This window comes from Pongo pygmaeus, chromosome 23 (genome assembly GCF_028885625.2).
Source record: "Pongo pygmaeus isolate AG05252 chromosome 23, NHGRI_mPonPyg2-v2.0_pri, whole genome shotgun sequence".
Classification (NCBI taxonomy): Eukaryota; Metazoa; Chordata; class Mammalia; order Primates; family Hominidae; genus Pongo; species Pongo pygmaeus.
The window spans coordinates 30,451,424-30,470,453 of NC_085931.1; the positions used below are offsets into that span (position 1 = coordinate 30,451,424).

At 47.4% G+C, this 19,030-nt stretch overlaps 1 long non-coding RNA gene and 1 pseudogene across 1 annotated transcript; one reads left to right on the forward strand and one right to left on the reverse strand.

Annotated features, from left to right (window-relative positions):
• Positions 1–207: 207 nt before the first annotated feature.
• LOC129022818 (breakpoint cluster region protein-like) lies at positions 208–3,233 on the reverse strand (annotated as a pseudogene).
• On the forward strand, positions 2,544–4,385 carry LOC134739259 (uncharacterized). The gene is made up of 3 exons (XR_010125868.1): positions 2,544–2,670; positions 3,328–3,645; positions 4,345–4,385. It is a non-coding gene; the product is annotated as an uncharacterized LOC134739259 (long non-coding RNA).
• Positions 4,386–19,030: the final 14,645 nt, after the last annotated feature.

Below are 19,030 nucleotides of genomic sequence, written 5' to 3' on the forward strand. Positions count from 1 at the left end.
ACCTTGGGAGCGGTTGCCAGACAGAGCCGCACTGGGTGCTGGTGTCATCCAGGGACCCCACACACTTCCATAAATGTGATCCTGCTTCCCTCTGGGCAGCTGCATCCTCTCCTCCTGCAGGACCATCTGGAAATTTGGCTCTCAGTTTGCTCTCCCTTCTCTCCTCTGCCTGCCCCAAGCCCCTTTTTCTAAAAAAGTGATGCAATGTTCATGGGGTTATTTCTTGAAAATACTTGGCGGCCTCCACGCTTCTGTTTTCTTTGAGCCAGGTGGTCAGGATTGTTTACAACGAATGCCTGGGCTCCCCCACAGGTGCCAGCAGATGGGGTAGCAAATGGTCCTGTGCCTCCACCTGCTCTGGGAGGGAGTCTCCCATCTCTAGGCGTGGCCCCTTCCTAAACCTCCACGTATCCTGTTCTCCAGAGACTTCGGAACCCACTCCTGAGAACAGTGAAGCCAGGTGCTTAGAGGAAGACCAAATGCTGCCAGGACACGGATTGTCCAGGGATTACATTCCAGCATCTTATTAGGTATCTGGATCTGTTGGGAAAAAAATTAGAAAGTATGTATAAAATTTAAAAATATTCAAGTATCAAAAGGTTATTTAGGAAGAAAGTTTTAAAACAAGTCATCAGCAAGCTGCTACCACCAAGTGGAGACTTATACAAAAGCTGAGTGAGTCCACTGAGCTGAGAGGACAGAAATGAAGTCACCTGTGCTGCGGCAGGGGCAGGGACACTTGGGGCAGGGAGTGTGTGGGCAGAGAAGCCAGAGAAGTCCAGGCCTGTGGAAGCCAAACAGGAGAGCGTGGGCCGGAAGGGTGGTCAGGATCGGGGGACGAGGTCACTCTCCCTGGAGAAGGAACCCTAAAGTGCATAGCCTGGGATTCCCTCCCTGGGGGTCCTGTCCCCCGACATTTCACGGGCCTTCTGAGCTGCCTTCCAAGGAGGACAAACACGGCAACAAAAGACCCATTTCTGCACAAAAATCCTTCTGGAAAGAAAAAGAAGAAAGCCAAGAATGGAGTCAAAACGCTACCCAGTGCTGACTAAGCCTCTCAAACCCTGTTCTAAGTGGAGTGTGGTTTCTAAGTCAGGGAAAGGGAGGCCCCACCCACACAGGCCATGGCCCCCACAGGATGAAGCAGCAGCGTTTATTCAAGATACAACAGTGAGGGAATCCGGTCACGTTCCCTTCTCCCCAGAGACGGCGCTTCTTGACAAGCCATTCAGTAGAAATCTTTTAGACTCTATAAGTTCAGTTCATAAAAACCACTCCTTTCACCCTGTCTCCCAGGGCCAGGCCTGGACTCCGAGATGAACTGGCTTGGGGTGCCCTCGGGTGGCCACATAAAAACCCACAGTCTGAGGCCAGCCTGGGACTTTCAGACCTGGGCGGGATCTGCCCAGGCCACCTGTCCTTCTGCTTTGGGCCGCTGTCTCTTGGCAGATGGCCTGACACTTGGGAGTGGCCCAAGAATGCCTCAGAAAATCTTGATTCCCACTCTACAGATGGCCCGATTAGCCAGAGGTTTCCAGGCTGCCTATCCACCTCCAGGAGATGGATTGGGACCTTTAGACATTGGTGGAGAACAGGATGCTCTGTCTCTTGCTGTCCAGGGCAGGGATGGCCTCCAGCCGCAGGAAGCACCTGGACCTGCCCGGGCAGAGTGGGGAAGAGGAGAGTGGCTCAGAGGGGGGCTCACGGCTGCTGGTGGGGAGGTCTTTGGGCCCCAAGCCCCCAAGTCCACCTCAGGTGCTAGAAACCCCTGCTAGTGTCATGAACCCCTTACAGTGAGATGGGGGTGGGGTGGGGTCCTGACAAGGCATGACTTGTTGGGTGGGGGGTGGTTATTTATTTTAGAGATGCCCAGGGCCTTGCTCTGTCCCCCAGGCTGGAGTACAGTGACTCCATCATGGATCACTGCAGCCTCTAACTCCTGGGCTCAAGCAATCCTCCTGTGTCAGCCTCCCAGATACCTAGGATTACAGGTGTGTGCCACAATGCCTGACTAATTTTTCTTTGTATTTTTTTCTAGAGATGGGGTTTGCTACATTGCCCAGACTGGTCTCAAACACCTGGGTTCGGTCGTCCTGCCTCGGCCTCCCAAAGTGCTGTGATTACAGGCATGAGCCACCACACCCGAACACTTGGGGTGATTTTAAGCCCCCAGGAAGGTGCACCAGCAGGACCAGGAGGTGGCCTGTGCACCCCCTATCACTCCCATCCGTGCAAACCTAGGCAAGTCCCTCTCTCTGAATCTCAGCCACCACCACATACAATGCAAGTCAGAAGATGGGCAGGACTGGGGGTGGGGCAGGCAGAGGCCACCTCTGTCAGGCTGGGGTGGCATTGGCTAGAGACTATCTTCCCATACCTGGGACATGACCTCCAAGGACCTGCTGTCAGTCATGGTGATGGCTTGGATTGGCAGGGAGCTTGCTCTCTTTCTCGGAGGGCTGGAGCAGCATGGGGTCAAAGACAGTGGCAAGGTTGTGCAGGGACATCTTATTGACTGCCTCCTTCTCTGCCACCCTGTAGAGGACTGAAGCAGAGGGTGCTGTTTCAACGCCACCACCAGGAGAGAGGCAGAGGGGCTGTGCTGTGCTAGAGTCCTCAGGGAGGGAGTGACCTCGACCCTGGCTGTGCTGCAAGCTGACTCCAGCCTTGGTACTTCTGGATCTCAGTGGCCCAGGACAAGGGGCCAACTCTGGGCTGGTGGGGAGGTCTCCACCTTGATGTGACTGGGAGGGAAGAGGGGTGTCCAAGTGCACTGCTGGCCATGGCCAAAGCTCTGAGCTCTTTGTTAAGGCCACAGTGCAGAGGGAGGAGGGTGGCAAAGAGGAGAGGCAGGGGCGGGGTTGGCAGCGGTGCTAGTCCTTAGAAGCAGTGAGTTATTGCAGATGGGGGTCGGGGGAAAAGGTCCTTGGTGCTGGGGGTCTGGTGGGAGCAGAGGGGCACCCCACGGCCTGGAGACCTGGAGTCCTGGGCAGCCACAAGAGAGCTGGGCTACCTTTCCAGGTGGTCTAGAAGGAAAAGGAAGGTGAGCAGGTTGGCCTCCGGCAGGGACAACAGCAGGTTGAGCATGCAGCTCTTCTTTGCAACTGGGTCTGAAAGAGCTGCAGGAGGCAGTGGGTTACTCCTCTGGGTTACAGCAAGCCGGAGACATCTCAGAGGTGGTCACATGGAGCACCTGGGACATGAGTCCTTGCGCAGTTTAGGCTCATCATCATCATCACACCCACAGCACTGGCCACCAGTGAGGACCCTGTGAGGGGCACCTGTGTGGGGTGTGAACCACCTGATCACCTTTTCTGTACCTCGCAGGGGTCAGCAGCAGCAGGGTACCCGAACATGGCAGAGGGGGCATAGCTCGGTTTCCCACACCTCACTTTTCACAGCCTCCAAGGGCAGCAGTGCACGTGGAGGAGACGTCTCCCACAAGGCCAAGGCCTCTAGTGCTCACCGATGCCCTCTGTGAAGTTGGGGTAGAACTCGTCAGTGAAGAGGGGCCTGGGCAGCTCACAGAAGTATAGCTTCAGCGTGCCTGCAATGGCGTTCACGTCCATCTCACTCATCATCACCGACACGTCCTTGTTATCTGGAAAGAGCACAGAAATGCAGCAGCCTCCTTGAGGATCCTGAGTGAGTCGCCTGCCATCCCTGCCTTGGCTAAAGCATCGTCCCTGCCACGCTGACCACTGTGTGGTCCCTCCCAGGCTTTGAGCAGTTCACGTGACTCCTCCCAAGAGCTGTGCATGGTTCTGTGTCTGCAGAATTGATAGTGGTGCGTGGGCATTCCCATTCCTCTCCCCTGCTTGGCCCGATGTGATGGCCAGGAGGAGGCCAGCGTGGCAGGACACAGCGCCTGCGTGGGGATTGGGTGGCTCTGCCCTGTACACAGCAACCACCCCTGCACCAGTGTCTTCCCATAGCAGGAAGGCCGGGGGAGAATCTGACTGGTTTCAGTGTTTGAACCGGTGTCTTCCTTTGGACCCAATTGGCCATTGGTGCTTACATCCTCACCACAGGCCAGGTCCATTCTGGGCCCCCAGAGGGAGCTGAAACTACCACAGGGCCCTCCCAGGGATGCTGGGCATTCTAGGGGTCCTGGTCAGGGTGGGTGGTGTGTGCTGCAAAGAAGGGTCTGCAGGCACAAAATCCTGTTGCTTTGAAGATGCTGGGAAGGACCCTCTGGGGTCTCAGTGCCCTCCCCTGGCATTTGAGGCACATCCGGGTCCTTCAAAGCCTGTGAGGGTTGGTGAGATGGAGGCAGAAAAACTGGCTTCTATAGAAGTTGTTTGTACAACTCTTGTTTTCTCTCTTTTAAAAATAATAAAACAGTAAATGAAGAAAAGACACACAGAAGGATGTGACATGCCTGGGCCATGGAGCGCTTTAAGGTCTCATCGCGGACACCACTGCCCACACCTCCATCCCGTCCTGCGCAGGCCGACATTCACTGACCTTGAAGGCTGCCTTCAGTGCCTGGATGTCTGCGGCCACTCCGGACACGCGGTAGATGCCCACCTCCTCCATGCCTCGGCGCTCGATCTCCACACACTGGCGCGTGATGTAGGGCACCTTGGACCTCTCTCTCCTGCAGGAGGAGGGAATGTTCTCAGTGTCCCAACAGCCCTGCTTGGGCCATAACACAGGAGACCTGCTCCCTATCTGCACACCCAGAGGCGGGGTGAGGACGGTGACGAAGGTACCCAGGTCTGGGGCTGCACACAGAGCCTTCTGCATGCCTGTCCTCCCTCTGCAAGCTCTGTCCTCATTGCATGTACCTTCTCAGGAACGTTTCAAGTGGCCAGAACCCCTGTGAATCACACATGATCTTTCCGGGAAGGTCAGGAGGCCTGTCTAAGTCAAGTCAGCACAGGAAGGGCATCTGACAGATTCCAGGCCTGAGGTTAGCAGCCTGTGCCCCCAGCTGGGAGATCAGACCCGGTATTGGTCCTGCCACCTACGTGCTGTGTGAGAGGAGAATCCCTGACCCCTGCCCTAGGCCTAGGCCTTAACAAACATCTGACGAATGAATGAAGGGTTGCCTCAGCACCAGTGCTCCAAGTCCTGTGATGCTAAGTGCTTTTCTCCTCTGAGTCTTAGCAATGGACAATTCCAGTACCACCACACAGGACACTAGAGTAAGAATACATCAAAGTTAGTGCTGTGCTGAGGCCTTAACTTTAGTTCTGTTTTGCAACTGGATTTAGGAGCACATCAAAGCCACTTCTCAAGCCACACTCATTAGCAGGGCTTATTTGGAGGAGCTGCTGATGTAGTCCTCGCTGCTCATGCCCAGGGCCCTCCCAGAGTGCTATGCAAGTGGCTGCCATGCAGTTCAGGGTGGGGCGTGGTGTTTAGACACAGATAGGAGTCCAGGGTATGACTGATGGAGGCCCCGGCCCACGTGACCAGCAAGGTCAGGGGCCCAGCCGGATTCCATCCTGGGGAAGCAAATGAATTCTCAGAGGAAGTGGTCTCTGTCTGCATGAACTGCTCTCAAACCAACAAACAGGCTTCTCTTGCCAACTGACCCATGACAAAGGGTTCAAGATTGTTTGAAATAAAAAAAAAGGGAGCAGGGAGGCAGTAGGTCCTGCAAAAGTAAATTGTTTATTTTACAATAAGAAAGTGATTACATATTTCATTTTTTTTACAATGGTCAAAAATTAGAAGTGATTGTGAAGATGATGTCTACCTGCCTTGCTGATGAGTAGGATGTGATTTGGCTCTTTAGGAAACTGAATTTGCAGAACTTAAGAATATTGATTTATAAAGGGCATGGCCATTGACCCAGTCCATCTTATGCAAATCTGGATTCCATAAATAATATTTAAAAATGAAAGTATTGGGGTGGAGGTTGCAGTGAGTGGAGACCGTGCCACTACACTGCAGCCTGGTCGACAGAGTGAGACTCTGTCTCAAAATGAAAAAAGAAAAAGAAGAAGCCATTCCCAACGTTGCTCATCAAATTATGACCATAAATTTCCAGGATCAGACTAACGGCTAAAGAGACTGATCCATCAACACCAAGCAGAGAATAAAGCAGATTTCTTTTTTTTTTTCTGTTTTGGAGAGCCTCTAGGAACTTGAAAAATACATATACCACACTCTTAAGACCCGGTGGTTCTTAATCAGGGATGTTCATTAAAATGCTGGAAAACTGTAAAGACTTCTAGGTCCCATCCAAGGAGATTTTGCTTCTGATTGACTGGCTAGTGGCCTGGCCATTGGTATTTTGAAAAATCCCTCCAAGTGATTCTTTTACATCCCAGATAGAAAACCCTAAATTAAAGGTGAAAAAACCAGACACCAAGTAGCATTTAAATAAATGTCAACTTTAACTCCACAAAGCATCTGGTTGCATGTGGACAGAAAGAGAAGGAAAGAGGGTCCTATATCTGGATAACTTAGAAATGTGCTCCCCCTAGCAAGATGTCTACCAAAATTAAAACCATATTTGAGGATGCTGGCGCTGTGAGCAATATATAAATGATGCATGTAACGTCATTTAATATGATCTTACTTTTAAAAATGAGTAGAATGGTGTTTTCTAGCTGTTAGTTTTTCCACATATCAATATAGAAATTAGTCTTCTGCAGCTGCAGAGGCAATTCAGTTTCCAGCTTGCTTGCGTGTGGCCTAGAGCCATAACATGGCCCAGGGCATCTCTGATCCACCCCTCCCACAACCACCAAAGCCAGAGACAACCAAATGCCTTGGACCATCTGGTGAGGGAGGTAGCTGCATGGCAGTAAGAGTCCTGCTCTGAAATGACAAGAGCCTTAAGGCCTAGTGTTGACTTACTGCTAACTTGCTGACACTGCACACTTGCTGAGTGATCTTGGGTGAATCCTTTTACCTCTCTGAGGTTCACTGTGAAATGAGAGGTCAATGGTCAAACTTAAACACCTTCAGAGGTTGGGTAATATCAGCGAGTAAAATGGACCAGGCACAGCACAAACCGGAATGGTGCAGACTGTGGCAAGTTGAGAACTTATGCCTCTGTAAAGGTGGCAGCCACCACTCAGTTACTGCAGATTACTCCCTCTTTGCTGAGGACAGTTGCACAGGTAGTGCACTGCAGAAGGGTAACACCTTAGAGGGGTGTCATTTGCATCACAGATGCAAAATTCACAGGTGAAGACTGATGTAGTTTGTCCCTAAAGTTTTGCTTTGATTTGCAGATATTTATCCATGGCAGTTTCCTGAAAGATGTCTATAGAAGGTTTTGAGGAATGGGCACCTTTTAATTTGCTACTAAACTAAACCCCAAGGGCCCATTATATGCCAGCGTGGTCCTAGAGATTCCACACTCATTCAGTTCCTTTTCATCATAGGAAGTGGGCATTGTAATATCAGGTCCACTGTAAGAGGTGGAGGCTGGGCGTGGTGGCTCATGCCTGTAATCCCAGCACTTTGGGAGGCCTACCTGTGCAGATCGCGGGAGCCCAAGAGTTTGAGACCAGCCTGGGCAACACGGTGAAACTCTGCCTTTACAACATATACAAAAAGTTAGTCGGGCTTGGTGGCATGTCCCTGTAGCCCCAGCTAATCGGGAGGCTGAGGTGGGAGGATTGCTTGAGCCTGGGAGGTCAAGGCTGCAGTGAGCCCAGATTGCACAACTATACTCCAGCTTAGGCCACAGAGCTTCTCTCAAAAAATAAAATAAAATAAAATTATAAAAAGAAAGAAAGAGAAAGGAACAGATCAATAGGTACGATAAGGTACCATTTGTATAAAAAAAAGCAAAAGAACATATTTGTTTATTTGGATATTTGTTTATATTCATAAACTAGCTCTAGAAAGATACCAAGAAACTAAATCTATTTGGTTGTATCTGAGAAACTACAGGAATAGGGACGGGGTTGAGATGGTGCCTTCTGAATTTTGAAATATACAAATGTATTGTCTATTTAGAAATAAATGGGCCAGGCGTGGTGGCTAGGCCGGGTGTGGTGGCTCTCGCCTGTAATCCTAGCACTTTGGGAGGCCGAGACTGGCAGAACACTTGAGGTCAGGAGTTTGAGACCAGCCTGGCCAACATGGTGAAACTCCGTCTCTACTAAAAATATGGAAATGGCCAGGTGCGGTGGCTCACCCTTGTAATCCCAGCACTTTGGGAGGCTGAGGCGGGTGGATCACCTGAGGTCAGGAGTTCGAGAACAGCGTGACCAACATGGAGAAACCCCATCTCTACTGAGGGCCTGCTGAAACATGGCAATTGTATTGGAAACCTTTGCCAGGAAGACACATGGATTTTGCTTTTAATTCTTTGAGACATTTGATTTTGTCTTAGGGACTGACCTTTCAGCATCAAAGAAATACATATCTACTGTATCCACCAAAGTTTGTGATGCCTGCATAGACACTTGCTTGTAAAAAAAAATACCAAAAAACCAACAACAAAAACCACAATTGAATTGCCTTTGAAAGTGGGAAATGATCTGTCTCCAACGGATTGAAAAGAAAAATGCTTCTTAAAAAATGTGTATGTTTTGTATTCTTTTTTTCTAGTAGAAAATAACTGATTGAAATATTGGTGGTTTTTTTCTTAGTGACATGTGTTGCTTTTGTGTGTAATAATATTTGAATGTAATTACAGCAGTGCCAATTTGCCAAAGATGTTGGACATATTTTTCTTTTTTGGGGAGGAGGGCAGGGCTAAGGGTGGGACTTGGGAGAAAATAGGGGTGGGGTTTTTGTTTATTTATTTATTTTTTTTACCTTTTTTTCCCCGTCAAACCTGAAATTTGTGGCTTCCTTTTAAATTAAATGGTTGACTGCAACACCTTTATTTTAGATTAGTTGGAGAAACATGCAATAAGATTGGCATAGTTTCAATATCTGTGTGTCTTTTCATGAGTGGCTGTTACTTGTGAAGAACTGATTTTATGTAACCTTTATGTGAGATAATTATTTGTAAATATTTCCCATAATTTTATTTGTTCCTAAAATAAAAGTAATTTTTTAAGTTCAGAAAAAGAATTTGATCTTGTTTGTTTTTACTAGTTTGAGGATGATCTTTGACAACTTTGACTGTACCGTAGTCATGCATGGATTTGATTGTTTTGTCAAAACAAATCCATGTTGCAGAATTGGGCTCTGCCCTGGGCAGGGGGCAGCAGGCACAGAATCCACCGTTGAGATGTCCCCAGGCTTGGCAGGTTGAGTCATGGGTGAGCCTCCACTCTGGGTTTGACTCCTAGCTGTGATTTAATGTCAACTTCTTCAGTTCCCAAATGGTAATTCCCACCTCATTCATTCATTCAGCACATACTGATCGAGCATCTATTCTGTCCCCAGCACTGGGGACACAGAAGTGAACAGGGCCAACAAGGACTGTGCTACCAGTGGCACAATCATAGCTCACTGCAACCTTGAACTCCTGGGTTCAAGCCACCCTCTTGCCTCAGCCTCTCAAGTAGCTAGGACTACAGGCGTTCACCACCAAGCCCAGCTAGTTTTTTAAATAATTTTTCCCTACTTACAAACTAACATATTATCAGCTAATTTTTAAAAACTTTTTGTAGAAACAGGCTCTCACTATGTTGCCCAGGCTGATTTCAAACTCCTGGCCTTAAGCCTTCCTCCTGCATCAGCACCCCCAAAGTGCTGGAATTACAGGCATGAGCCACCGCCCCCATCCCATACGTGCTTTTCACTTTGATCCTGTCGAGCCTCCTGGAACCAGACAGAACTCAGAAGCCATTCACACCAGGAGACCTCGCCTTTGGGCCCCAAAGCCACAGGCCATATCCAGTCAGACCTCGGAGAGCAAGAGTCCACAATCCTTCTGTCCTGTCCTTAAGCCTTTGGAACTGAAAATTTCAGGTGCAAAGGAGCCCAGAGGTGGCTTTTCATCAGCGGGTAAGGCAGCTGCAGACTTGAGCCTTGCCCCTGCTGGGGGATGTCAGTGTGCAAGGGCAGGCAGGGACCGCTGTGCCCGTTGGCACAGTGTGTGCAACTCAGTAATTGCCAGAGATGGAGTGGGCCAATGACCACGTGGGGGCCATGGACAGCAACTCATTCATATTTAAGAAAGCAGCTGCACGGCCTCCATTCATTTCTGCAATGGATGGTGGTGAAGGTGACTCCTGAGGGAGAGAGAGTGAGGCACGGCAGAGTGCTGGCCTGGCTCCTCCCTTCTCAGTGCTCCTGACTTACAGCACAAACTTCAAAGAGAAGTAGGCGTGTTTTTTAACTGAAATCGGACCCCAAACCTATGAACTGGCGAGGCAGGGCAGGTGCTTCGTTTCCTGACACTGTGGCTCTGTCCTTGGTTTTCTGGGGACAGAAGCCTCAGACCTGCCCTCCCCAGAAACAGGGCACCAGTCTCTGCAGTAAGCAGGGCATGTGCAGCCCCCACACGACAGCAGAATGGAGGCAGTGGGCAAGGCCTCCAGGTATGGAGGTGGAAGTACCAACCCTGACAGCCTCAGGCAGCCTCCAGCAGCCCCTCTGCACTCAGGGACAGTGAAAGAGGAGCAGAGACAGAGTGAGATGTGCCATGGGAGGGGGTTCCTCGAACTCCCCGGGGAGCCAAGCCCCATGCTGGGTGCTGGGGACAGAAGAAACCCCTAGGGGAGTGAGACTGCTGCAGGGCAGAAAGATCAAGCCTCCCGCAAGCCATGCCTGGGAGTCTCAATTCCAGGTTTTGGTGGTCAGTTTGCTGATACAAGCAGTCTCTTAACTTCTAGAAGCCTTGATTTCTTCAGCTGTGTAATGGGTATAAACCTGATAATACTTACCTCAAGAGTGTTATGAGAAACAAGTGTTATGCATTGTGTAAAAGTTTTTCCAAATGACAAATGGGAGTTTTGCCAGGATGTCTTCTCCACTGTAAGGAAGTCAAAATTTTACACCCCAAGGTCAAATTCTAGTCAGAACCTCCTCTGTGCTGGGTACAGAAGGAGGGTACAATGCAGAAATGAACCAACCAGGAGCCTGCTCTCTGGGGGCAGGTGATGTGTGTATTTTAATTCTAGGCATCACATGGCCAGTATCACCTACAGCTGGAGCAGGCAGGGAGGTGTGGTCTTAGGAGGGGTTCCTTTCAGTTGTGGGAGGGGTAGTCAGAGAAGGCTTCCTGGAAGAGATGGCTTTTGAGCTGAGCTGTGAAGGGTGGGCAGAATTTTAACAGGAAATTTTAGAGAGGACAGGAAGGGACGGCATTCCAGGCACAGGTAAGAGTGTGAACAAAGCCCCACAGATGGGAAAACGGGTGTGTTGGGAGGAGATACTGAACCATTTACCTCTGAGTTAACCAGGCACTGTGGCCTTTTCCCCAAGCCTACCTTCTGAGGATCTGTGGGTGCCACCAGGTCAAAGGTAAGGGGTAGCTTGGGTTCTGGATCAAAGGTGAGAGCTAGCCTAGGCTCACGTCATTTCCTAGCAGATCGGGTTGCTCAAGGAGGAGAGGAGGTGGCAAATGCAAGCAGAGGCTGACATCTTCCTTAGGAGGCAGCGAAGAGGAGCGTGTTTCAGATGGGGGTGGGAGCAGATGGATTTCCAGCCCTGCTCCAGATCCAATAGCTGTGGAGCCTCTTGGCCAGCTGTGTGGTGATGTGGGGAAGGGGACCCTTCTGGCCGACTGAGCACTGCTGTGGCCTCCTGAGCACACTGCCTCAATAGCTGTCTCTGGGAGGGATGCCTGGCCTGCAAAGACCCTCAGGCGGAGGCTATCACTAGGAGGTCCGCTCTGCAGGAGACACAGCTGCTATGATTTTAGACCACTGAGGCCTTTAGCACCCCAGGTGATCTTAGTGATTTATTTATCTACATGTCCTGATTTTTCTTCAGTGCACATGCATTACACACAATTTGAAGATAATTTTTAAAAGTTGACGTTGCTCTCCTTGCTTGGTCTTCCCAGCAGATAGTGATGGGGGCCTCTGCAAGCTCCACTACAGACCAGCTCTGAGGACATTTAGCAAAGAACCTGCCTGTGTGAGTCTGTTAGGGTACAGAGGACAGGAACACACACTGGGTGGCTGAAACTATTTATTTTCTCAAAATTCTGGGGCTAGAAGTCTAAGATGAAGGTGTCAGGCAGGTGTCAGGTGTTACTTCTCAGCCTTCTCTCTGTGTCTTCACACCCTCTTCCCTCTGGATGCGTCTGTGTCCTAATCTCTTCTTATACAGGCATCAGTCACCCTGGATTAGGGCCCACCCTAAAGACCTCATTTAACTTCATTATCTCTCAAAGACCCAGTCTCCAAACATAGTCACATTCTAAGGTACTGAGGGTTAGGACGTCAACATATAAATGTTGGGGTGACACAATTTAGTCCATAACACCATTTGAGAAGAAAGAGACCCCCAGATCCCGAGAGCAGTCCCAGCTGGGATCTGCTCTTCACCCATCAACACTACCTCTGCCCGTGCTATGCCACCCCTAACCAGCGACATCTGCCCCTGTTTGTCTGAAGCCAGAGGCTTCTGCCCCTCAGATCTCAACTCCCAAATGTGGCCCCCAGGGAGATCTTTACCTCATACCTTCCGTCCAAAAAAATTCCTAGTGGAGCCAAGAGTTTCTTTAAAAAGTTTTAAATAAAATGAATGGGGTTATAGATGAATATATTTCAAATTTCTATATGAAATAGGACTTTATAAGCTTAAAAAGATGGAAAAGTCTCAAAGGACAAAATTGAAATATTTAATCTTATGATTTGCTTTTTTTAGTTTTATGTATCCAAAAACATTTAACAAAATACAAAGATAAAGAAGTTGGAAAAATCTAAGAAATGTGAAAAGGTATAATGCCTTTAATACATGAAAAATGTGCACACAATTTTATGAAAAATCCTACCACCCTCAATAGAGACATGGGTAAAGGTATCCACAGAACACTCATAAATGAGCACAATGTTCAATCCAACACTGAAAACACTATTTGACTTCACAAAAATCATTTTTTAAAAATACCTAGTGCTGGCGAGGGCGAGAAGAAATGAACACCCCTCTATCTGGCCACTGAGCTGTCTTACAATATGAGGCCAAGGCTGCTGTTACTCTCTAACCCCAGCTGGGTAGGGTGGTTCATGCCTGTGATCCCAGCTACTCAGGAGGCTAAGGTGAGTGGATTACTTGAGCCCAGGAGTTCAAGACCAGCCTGTGCAACACTGTGAGACCCTGGTCTTTACAAAAAGCAATTAGCTGGGCATGGTGCTGTGTGTCTGTAGTCCCAGCTACTCAGGAGGCTGAGGCAGGAGGATCACTTGAGCCTAGGAATTTGAGGCTGCAATGAGCCATGATAGCACCATTGTACTCCAGCCTGGGCAAGGAGCAAGACCTTGTCTCTAAAATAAAAAAGAAAAAGAAAATTACTAACCTTTGCTTCCTGCTCCTACCACCACTTACTGCCCTCCCATAGTTAAGCTGGAGAATTCCAGAGATTTATAGTAAATCTTCCCTATATTCCCGTTCTTCCAGGACACACTCAGCTACCACGCCTACCCATACTTTACCTGGAAGAAGGATGAGTGCGAAAGCACCATTCATGTTTCTGATTGCATTTTAACCTAACACTCATGATATACAGAGTTTGACCAGTCAAAGATGTAAATCATTCCCAAATGTGCTGGGTTCCTGTGTTTAATGAGAATTATAGGACTTGCTATCCACCTTGAGGTCTGCTGGAGATAAACCAAAGAAAAATATGAGCAACAGCTCTTTTTCATGAATAGGTTGAAAGCTTGCCCAATATTTCTTGGCAGTTCTAGGACAAGACCCAATTTTCTACTTGCAGCCTTGTTTGAGGTCCCAGGTTGAAAAAATTAAAAATCAGATACTGAAGCACCCCACCACCTTGATTCACAAATGCAGTTTCTATGTGTTACAACCAGAATCAGGATGCGAGAAACTTCAGGACAAGAAAACCGGACTTTGTCCAAAGTGTGATTTTGTCAGAGGTTAATGCTTCTGTTCCCAATACCAAGTAAGAAATTGATTGGTTCAGATCTACAGAATAAGAATGAGGAGGCACTGATGCTGCTGAGAACTCAGTGCATTGCATGTCACACCTAAAGCACACGTTTATTTTTAAAGATCTCAACTCAATCATTCTATTTGCCAGGCACTGGGCTGTGAGCTTTCTGTGAAGTATTTTAATTAATCCTTAACACACACTTTGTTATGTGGGGGCTATCATTTTACACATGAGGAAACAGCTAGTGTATCCAAAGCTAGAACACACCCCAACACTGGGCTATTTGCAAAAAGTTAGAAAAAGTGCGTACCTGGGGACAACTCCTTCCTTCTCCCCTATGCCTTTATGGTCAGGAGTATTTCTATGAGAGGTGGTCCTGTGAGTGTATGATGAAAACTTAAAAACAAACTGTAAAGCTCCTTTTAGTGTGTTCAGAAGTGAAAATGTTTTCTGTGTTACTAGACTCCAATTCACAGAATTTTTTTTTTTTTTTTTTTTTGAGACAGAGTCCCGAATTGTCACCCAAGCTGGAGTTCAGTGGCACGATCTCGGCTCACTGCAACCTCCGCCTCCCAGGTTCAAGTGATTCTCCTGCTTCACCCTCCTGAGTAGCTGGGATTACAGGCCCCCACTACCATGCTTGGCTAATTTTTTGTATTTTTTGTAGAGACACAGTTTCAATATGTTGGCCAGGCTGATCTCGAATGTCTGACCTCGTGATCCACCAGCCTTGGCCTCTCAAAGCACTGGGATTACAGGTATAAGCCACTGTTTCCGGCTCACAGAAAATCTTAGAAGGGAGATATATGAGAAAAGAGAAGGAATCCTTGTCTCCTATTACACATTGGAAGCATATAACATTCTCTAGCATTTTTATATCGTAACTGAAAGCAAAGCTCAGAAGTCAGTGGTGGGAGATGAGTTCGCTGCTGCAGTGTAGATACTTCAGCCATCACAGATTTGGATGGGACTTGTCTGGTTCTCTGAGTGACAGCTTCCTTGGTCAAGGCTCCATGAATAGCCTCCCGGGACTCCACACATACAGAAGAGTTCAACCACTGCAGAGGGAAGACCAGGCTTTATTCCAAGGTTTATGAGTTGTTGCAGGCCTCAAGATGCCTGGAGACTAGGAAGGGGAGTGGACATCTGTGTCAATGCCAATGCCATAATGCTAGCCAGACCATGATAAATACCATAAAAGGGCACTAGGGAAATACAAGCATTCACAGAAAGGAGTGTGCAGAGCGACGGTGGAGGGAAATCCACCACAGAGCAGGGAGAGGGGCTTCAGCTGTCACTCAGAGTTAAACCTGGGAAAATCAGATGTCTACGAAGACTGAACTTTATTTAGCGATGGGAGCAGCAATAGTTGGGGAGGGGGAAAAAGCATTGCAGGAAAAAGGAACAGCTACAATCAAACACATCAAGACGGAATGTACGGGACAAGTGCAGAGGCCCATTTAGCTAAGAATAGTGAACGAATAAGAACGGCTAAAAATTTAAAGAGCAGTGATTCTTTCTGCAAGTAATTTACATGCAGTATCTTATTTGGTCTGCTATAAAGTAGGTGCTATCAGTATAAGGCAAGAACTATCACTACAGCCACTTTACAAATAGGACCTCAGACTTAACACCTTTCTATGAGAGGAGGTCCTGTGAGTGTATGATGAACACTTAAGTCAACTGGCTAATGTGCCTAGACAGTAACAGAGCAGATGCAGCCTGCTCCCAGGTCCCCTTTGTTATTATGACTTCCTTTAAAGTACAATATGGGAGATAAGGTTGTGAAGGGGAGTTGTGGCCAGAAGTCAAGAGTCCTGGAACATTATCCTAAGATAGGATTGAGAAGCATAGAAAGCCTTGAAAGTGTTCAACAGGAGTTAGATATGATCAGAGCTGAGCTTTGGAAAGACCGAAGCTACCCAGGACATTGTTTTAAAAACTGAGTTACTGGTTTGCTTGCTTGTTTAAGCCCCCACTTCAAGGATGAAGGGAAAAGTGCTAATAGTTATTTCTGAGTCAGTGTCTTCTGAGCCAGAATCCTCAAGCTCATTTCCTCACTCCCTCTAGACTCATTTCAGTTGCCTAGAAGAGTTTTATCAAGTTTTCTAATTGGCTGAGGATCCTAAACCCAGAAACAATAAATGAAAGTCTGAGATTTGGGCTCAATCAATGTCACAGGAAACAAGGCACTGGGGCTTATATTTTTACCTAAAGATGCTGCATTTGGGGTAGTCAAAGCTCACACATTCTGCAGTCACCCCGTTACAGGAAATGGTGGGCCTTGGATATGGCTGACTATAACATTAGCTTTATGAGGAAACAGACTCTGCTCTGAAGACTTATGACCCGAGGGAAAGATGGACAAACAGAAGACCGAGGCCTCATGGTGGGCTCCTCTGATAGCCTCCTGTGCTGCTTTCCTCTTCAGAAATACTGAGGTTGGACGTGAGGCACTCTTCAGCAAAAGGACATTTCTGCCTTTCCAGCACTAAAATGGCCATGAGTAAAATTGATATGTCACCATCTCACCAAAGAAGTGAAAAACTGAAGAGGGCTCCTAAGGCCATGCATGGAATGAAACTGTTTATGCAAGAAGCATTTGCTGAGCACCTGGTGTGTGCTCTGCTTGATTGATGTGGATGAGAATCATGAATGATATGAACAAGTGCCCTGCCCTCAAGGGTCTTACATTCTAGTGCAGGAGGAAAGACAACTATAACAATCAAGAGATAATAAAATGCCTGTGAGAGCAAAATCAGATCAGGTCATAAAGTAACAGAGCAGTAGGCTACTCCACAGAGCTTGCCAAGGAAGGCCTCCCTGAAGAGGTGATGTGTGAGCAGACACCAGAGTGACGAGAAGAAGCCAGCGTGCAAAGGGTCAGGCAAGCGCATCTGATGGAGACAGTTCAGCAAGTATAAAAGCCTCAAGGCAGAGAATGTGTTTCCCATGTTCAAGGAAAATAAGGAACAGGAGCCTGGAGCCTAGACAGGAATGGCGTGTACAACAGAAAATGGAAGTAAAGGGGGCCCCACTGGCCAGATCATCTAGGGCCATATTTATAAATTTGGGCTTTATTGTAAATATAAGAAGCCCCTTGAAGGTTATAAACAGTGATGTAATTAATGGTATTAGTAGTATTAAAATAGCACTGTGCATGTTGAGTGCAGAATGAATAGCACAGAAGCAAATGTGGAGACAGAACACTCAACTGGGTACTGCAGAAGTTCAGGTGAAAAAGCCTGGTGGTTTTGAATAAAGGTGGCAATGGGGAGGTAGAGGAATGAGCAGATTCAAGATACATTTTTGGAGACAAAGACAACAAGACTTCCTAGGCGACTGAAAGGGAGGTGGGAATGGAGGAAGAGAGAGTGATTAAAGCCAATTACTAGGTCTTAGTCTTAAGCTTAAACAACTGATTGGAGAGTGTCATTTGCTGAGTTAGGGAAAAGTGGGGAGGAAAAGGAGGGTCGAGAAAAATCCAGAGGTCCAATTGAGTTGCCTTATGTTTGAGATGCTTACTGGTAAAAAGACAGATATGTGAATTAGGTAGTTGGATACATAAGTCAAGAGCCTAGGACAGGAAAGGCATGGTGGCTCATTCCTGTAAGCCCAGCACTTTGGAAGGCCAAGGCAGGAGGATTGCTCAAGGCCAGGAGTTCAAGAAAAGCCTGGGCAATATAGTGAGACCCTATCTCTACAAAAAAGATAGAAAAAAATTAGTTGGGTGTGGTTACAGGCATCTGTAGTCCCAGCTACTTGAGAGACTGAGGCAGGAGGATAACTTGAGCCCAGGAGTTTGAGATTGCAATAAGCTATGATGCTGTCACTACACTCCACCCTGGGCAACAAAGCAAGACCCTGTCTCTAAAAAAATTAAAAAGTAAAAAAGAAAAAAGAAAAAAGATTCTAGGAGACAGTTGAGATTGTTGAGGGTTAGAGATATAAATTTGGGAATCATAAAAACTTGGATGCATTTGAAGCCATAGAACCAGCTGTGACCACTCAGAGAGAGATTAAACATAGAGAAACAACCAGGCCCCAAGAGCAAACCCAGGGAGTTCATTCAGCACCTGTAGGTTCGTAGAAGGTGAACAGTCAGCAAGGGCCCAGAAAGTAGAAGGAAAACCAAAAGTGTACAAGAACACAGAAGCCAAGAAAAGAAAGTGTTGTTTAAGGAAGGAGGACATGGTCAACAGGGTAGAGAGAGTGATTAAAGCCAATTACTAGGTGACATGTGGCCTAAGATAAAGGCAGTTTTGAGCTCCTCCAAAGGTATCTGTTTCCTTTGTTTTGATATTGTTTCCAAAAACTACATATCAGGTTTGATACGATACCAGAATCCAGTTAAAACGTAATCAGTTTATTTACCCAAGATGCATGGGATTATAGAAACATTTTATCAATTACCATTTCCATTTATAACTTGTGCATCAGTTATAGATCCTATTGTAAGATTGATATGCGGCCAAACTGTGCTATATACCTTCAATGTTCACTGTGTAAGATACTAAAGGGCTTATTACACTGTAGCCCAGCCTCAAGACACATGCTAATTATCTTCCATCATGGTGCCTGCACTGGCTGTACTTCTACTGAACTATAAGCTGTATCATGGTGGGCATGTGCCTGATATGTTCAATCAAACAATAGTTTAATGTTTAGTAGTTTTGTTTTTTGTTTTTTGTTTTTTGAGACAGAGTCTCACTCTGTGGCCCAGACTGGAGTTCAGTGGCGCAATATCGACCCCCTAGAAACTCCACCCCCAGGTTCAAGTAATTCTCCTGCCTCAGCCTCCCAAGTAGCTGGGACTACAGGCATGCACCACCATGCCCAGCTAATTTTTTTGTGCATTTTCAATAGGGACGGGGTTTCACCATGTTGGCCAGGCTGGTCTCGAACTCTTGACCTCAAGTGATCCTTCCACCTCACCCCCCAAAGTGCTGGGATTCCAGGTGTGAGCCACCAGGCAGATTTTTAAAACTTTGGCTGATAAAGTGATTTAATCATTAATCAGTCAGTGTTAAGAGATTAGCCCTCCCATTTGACATGCTGAAAAAAGGCAGCTGGTGACTAAGCAAAGTCTCA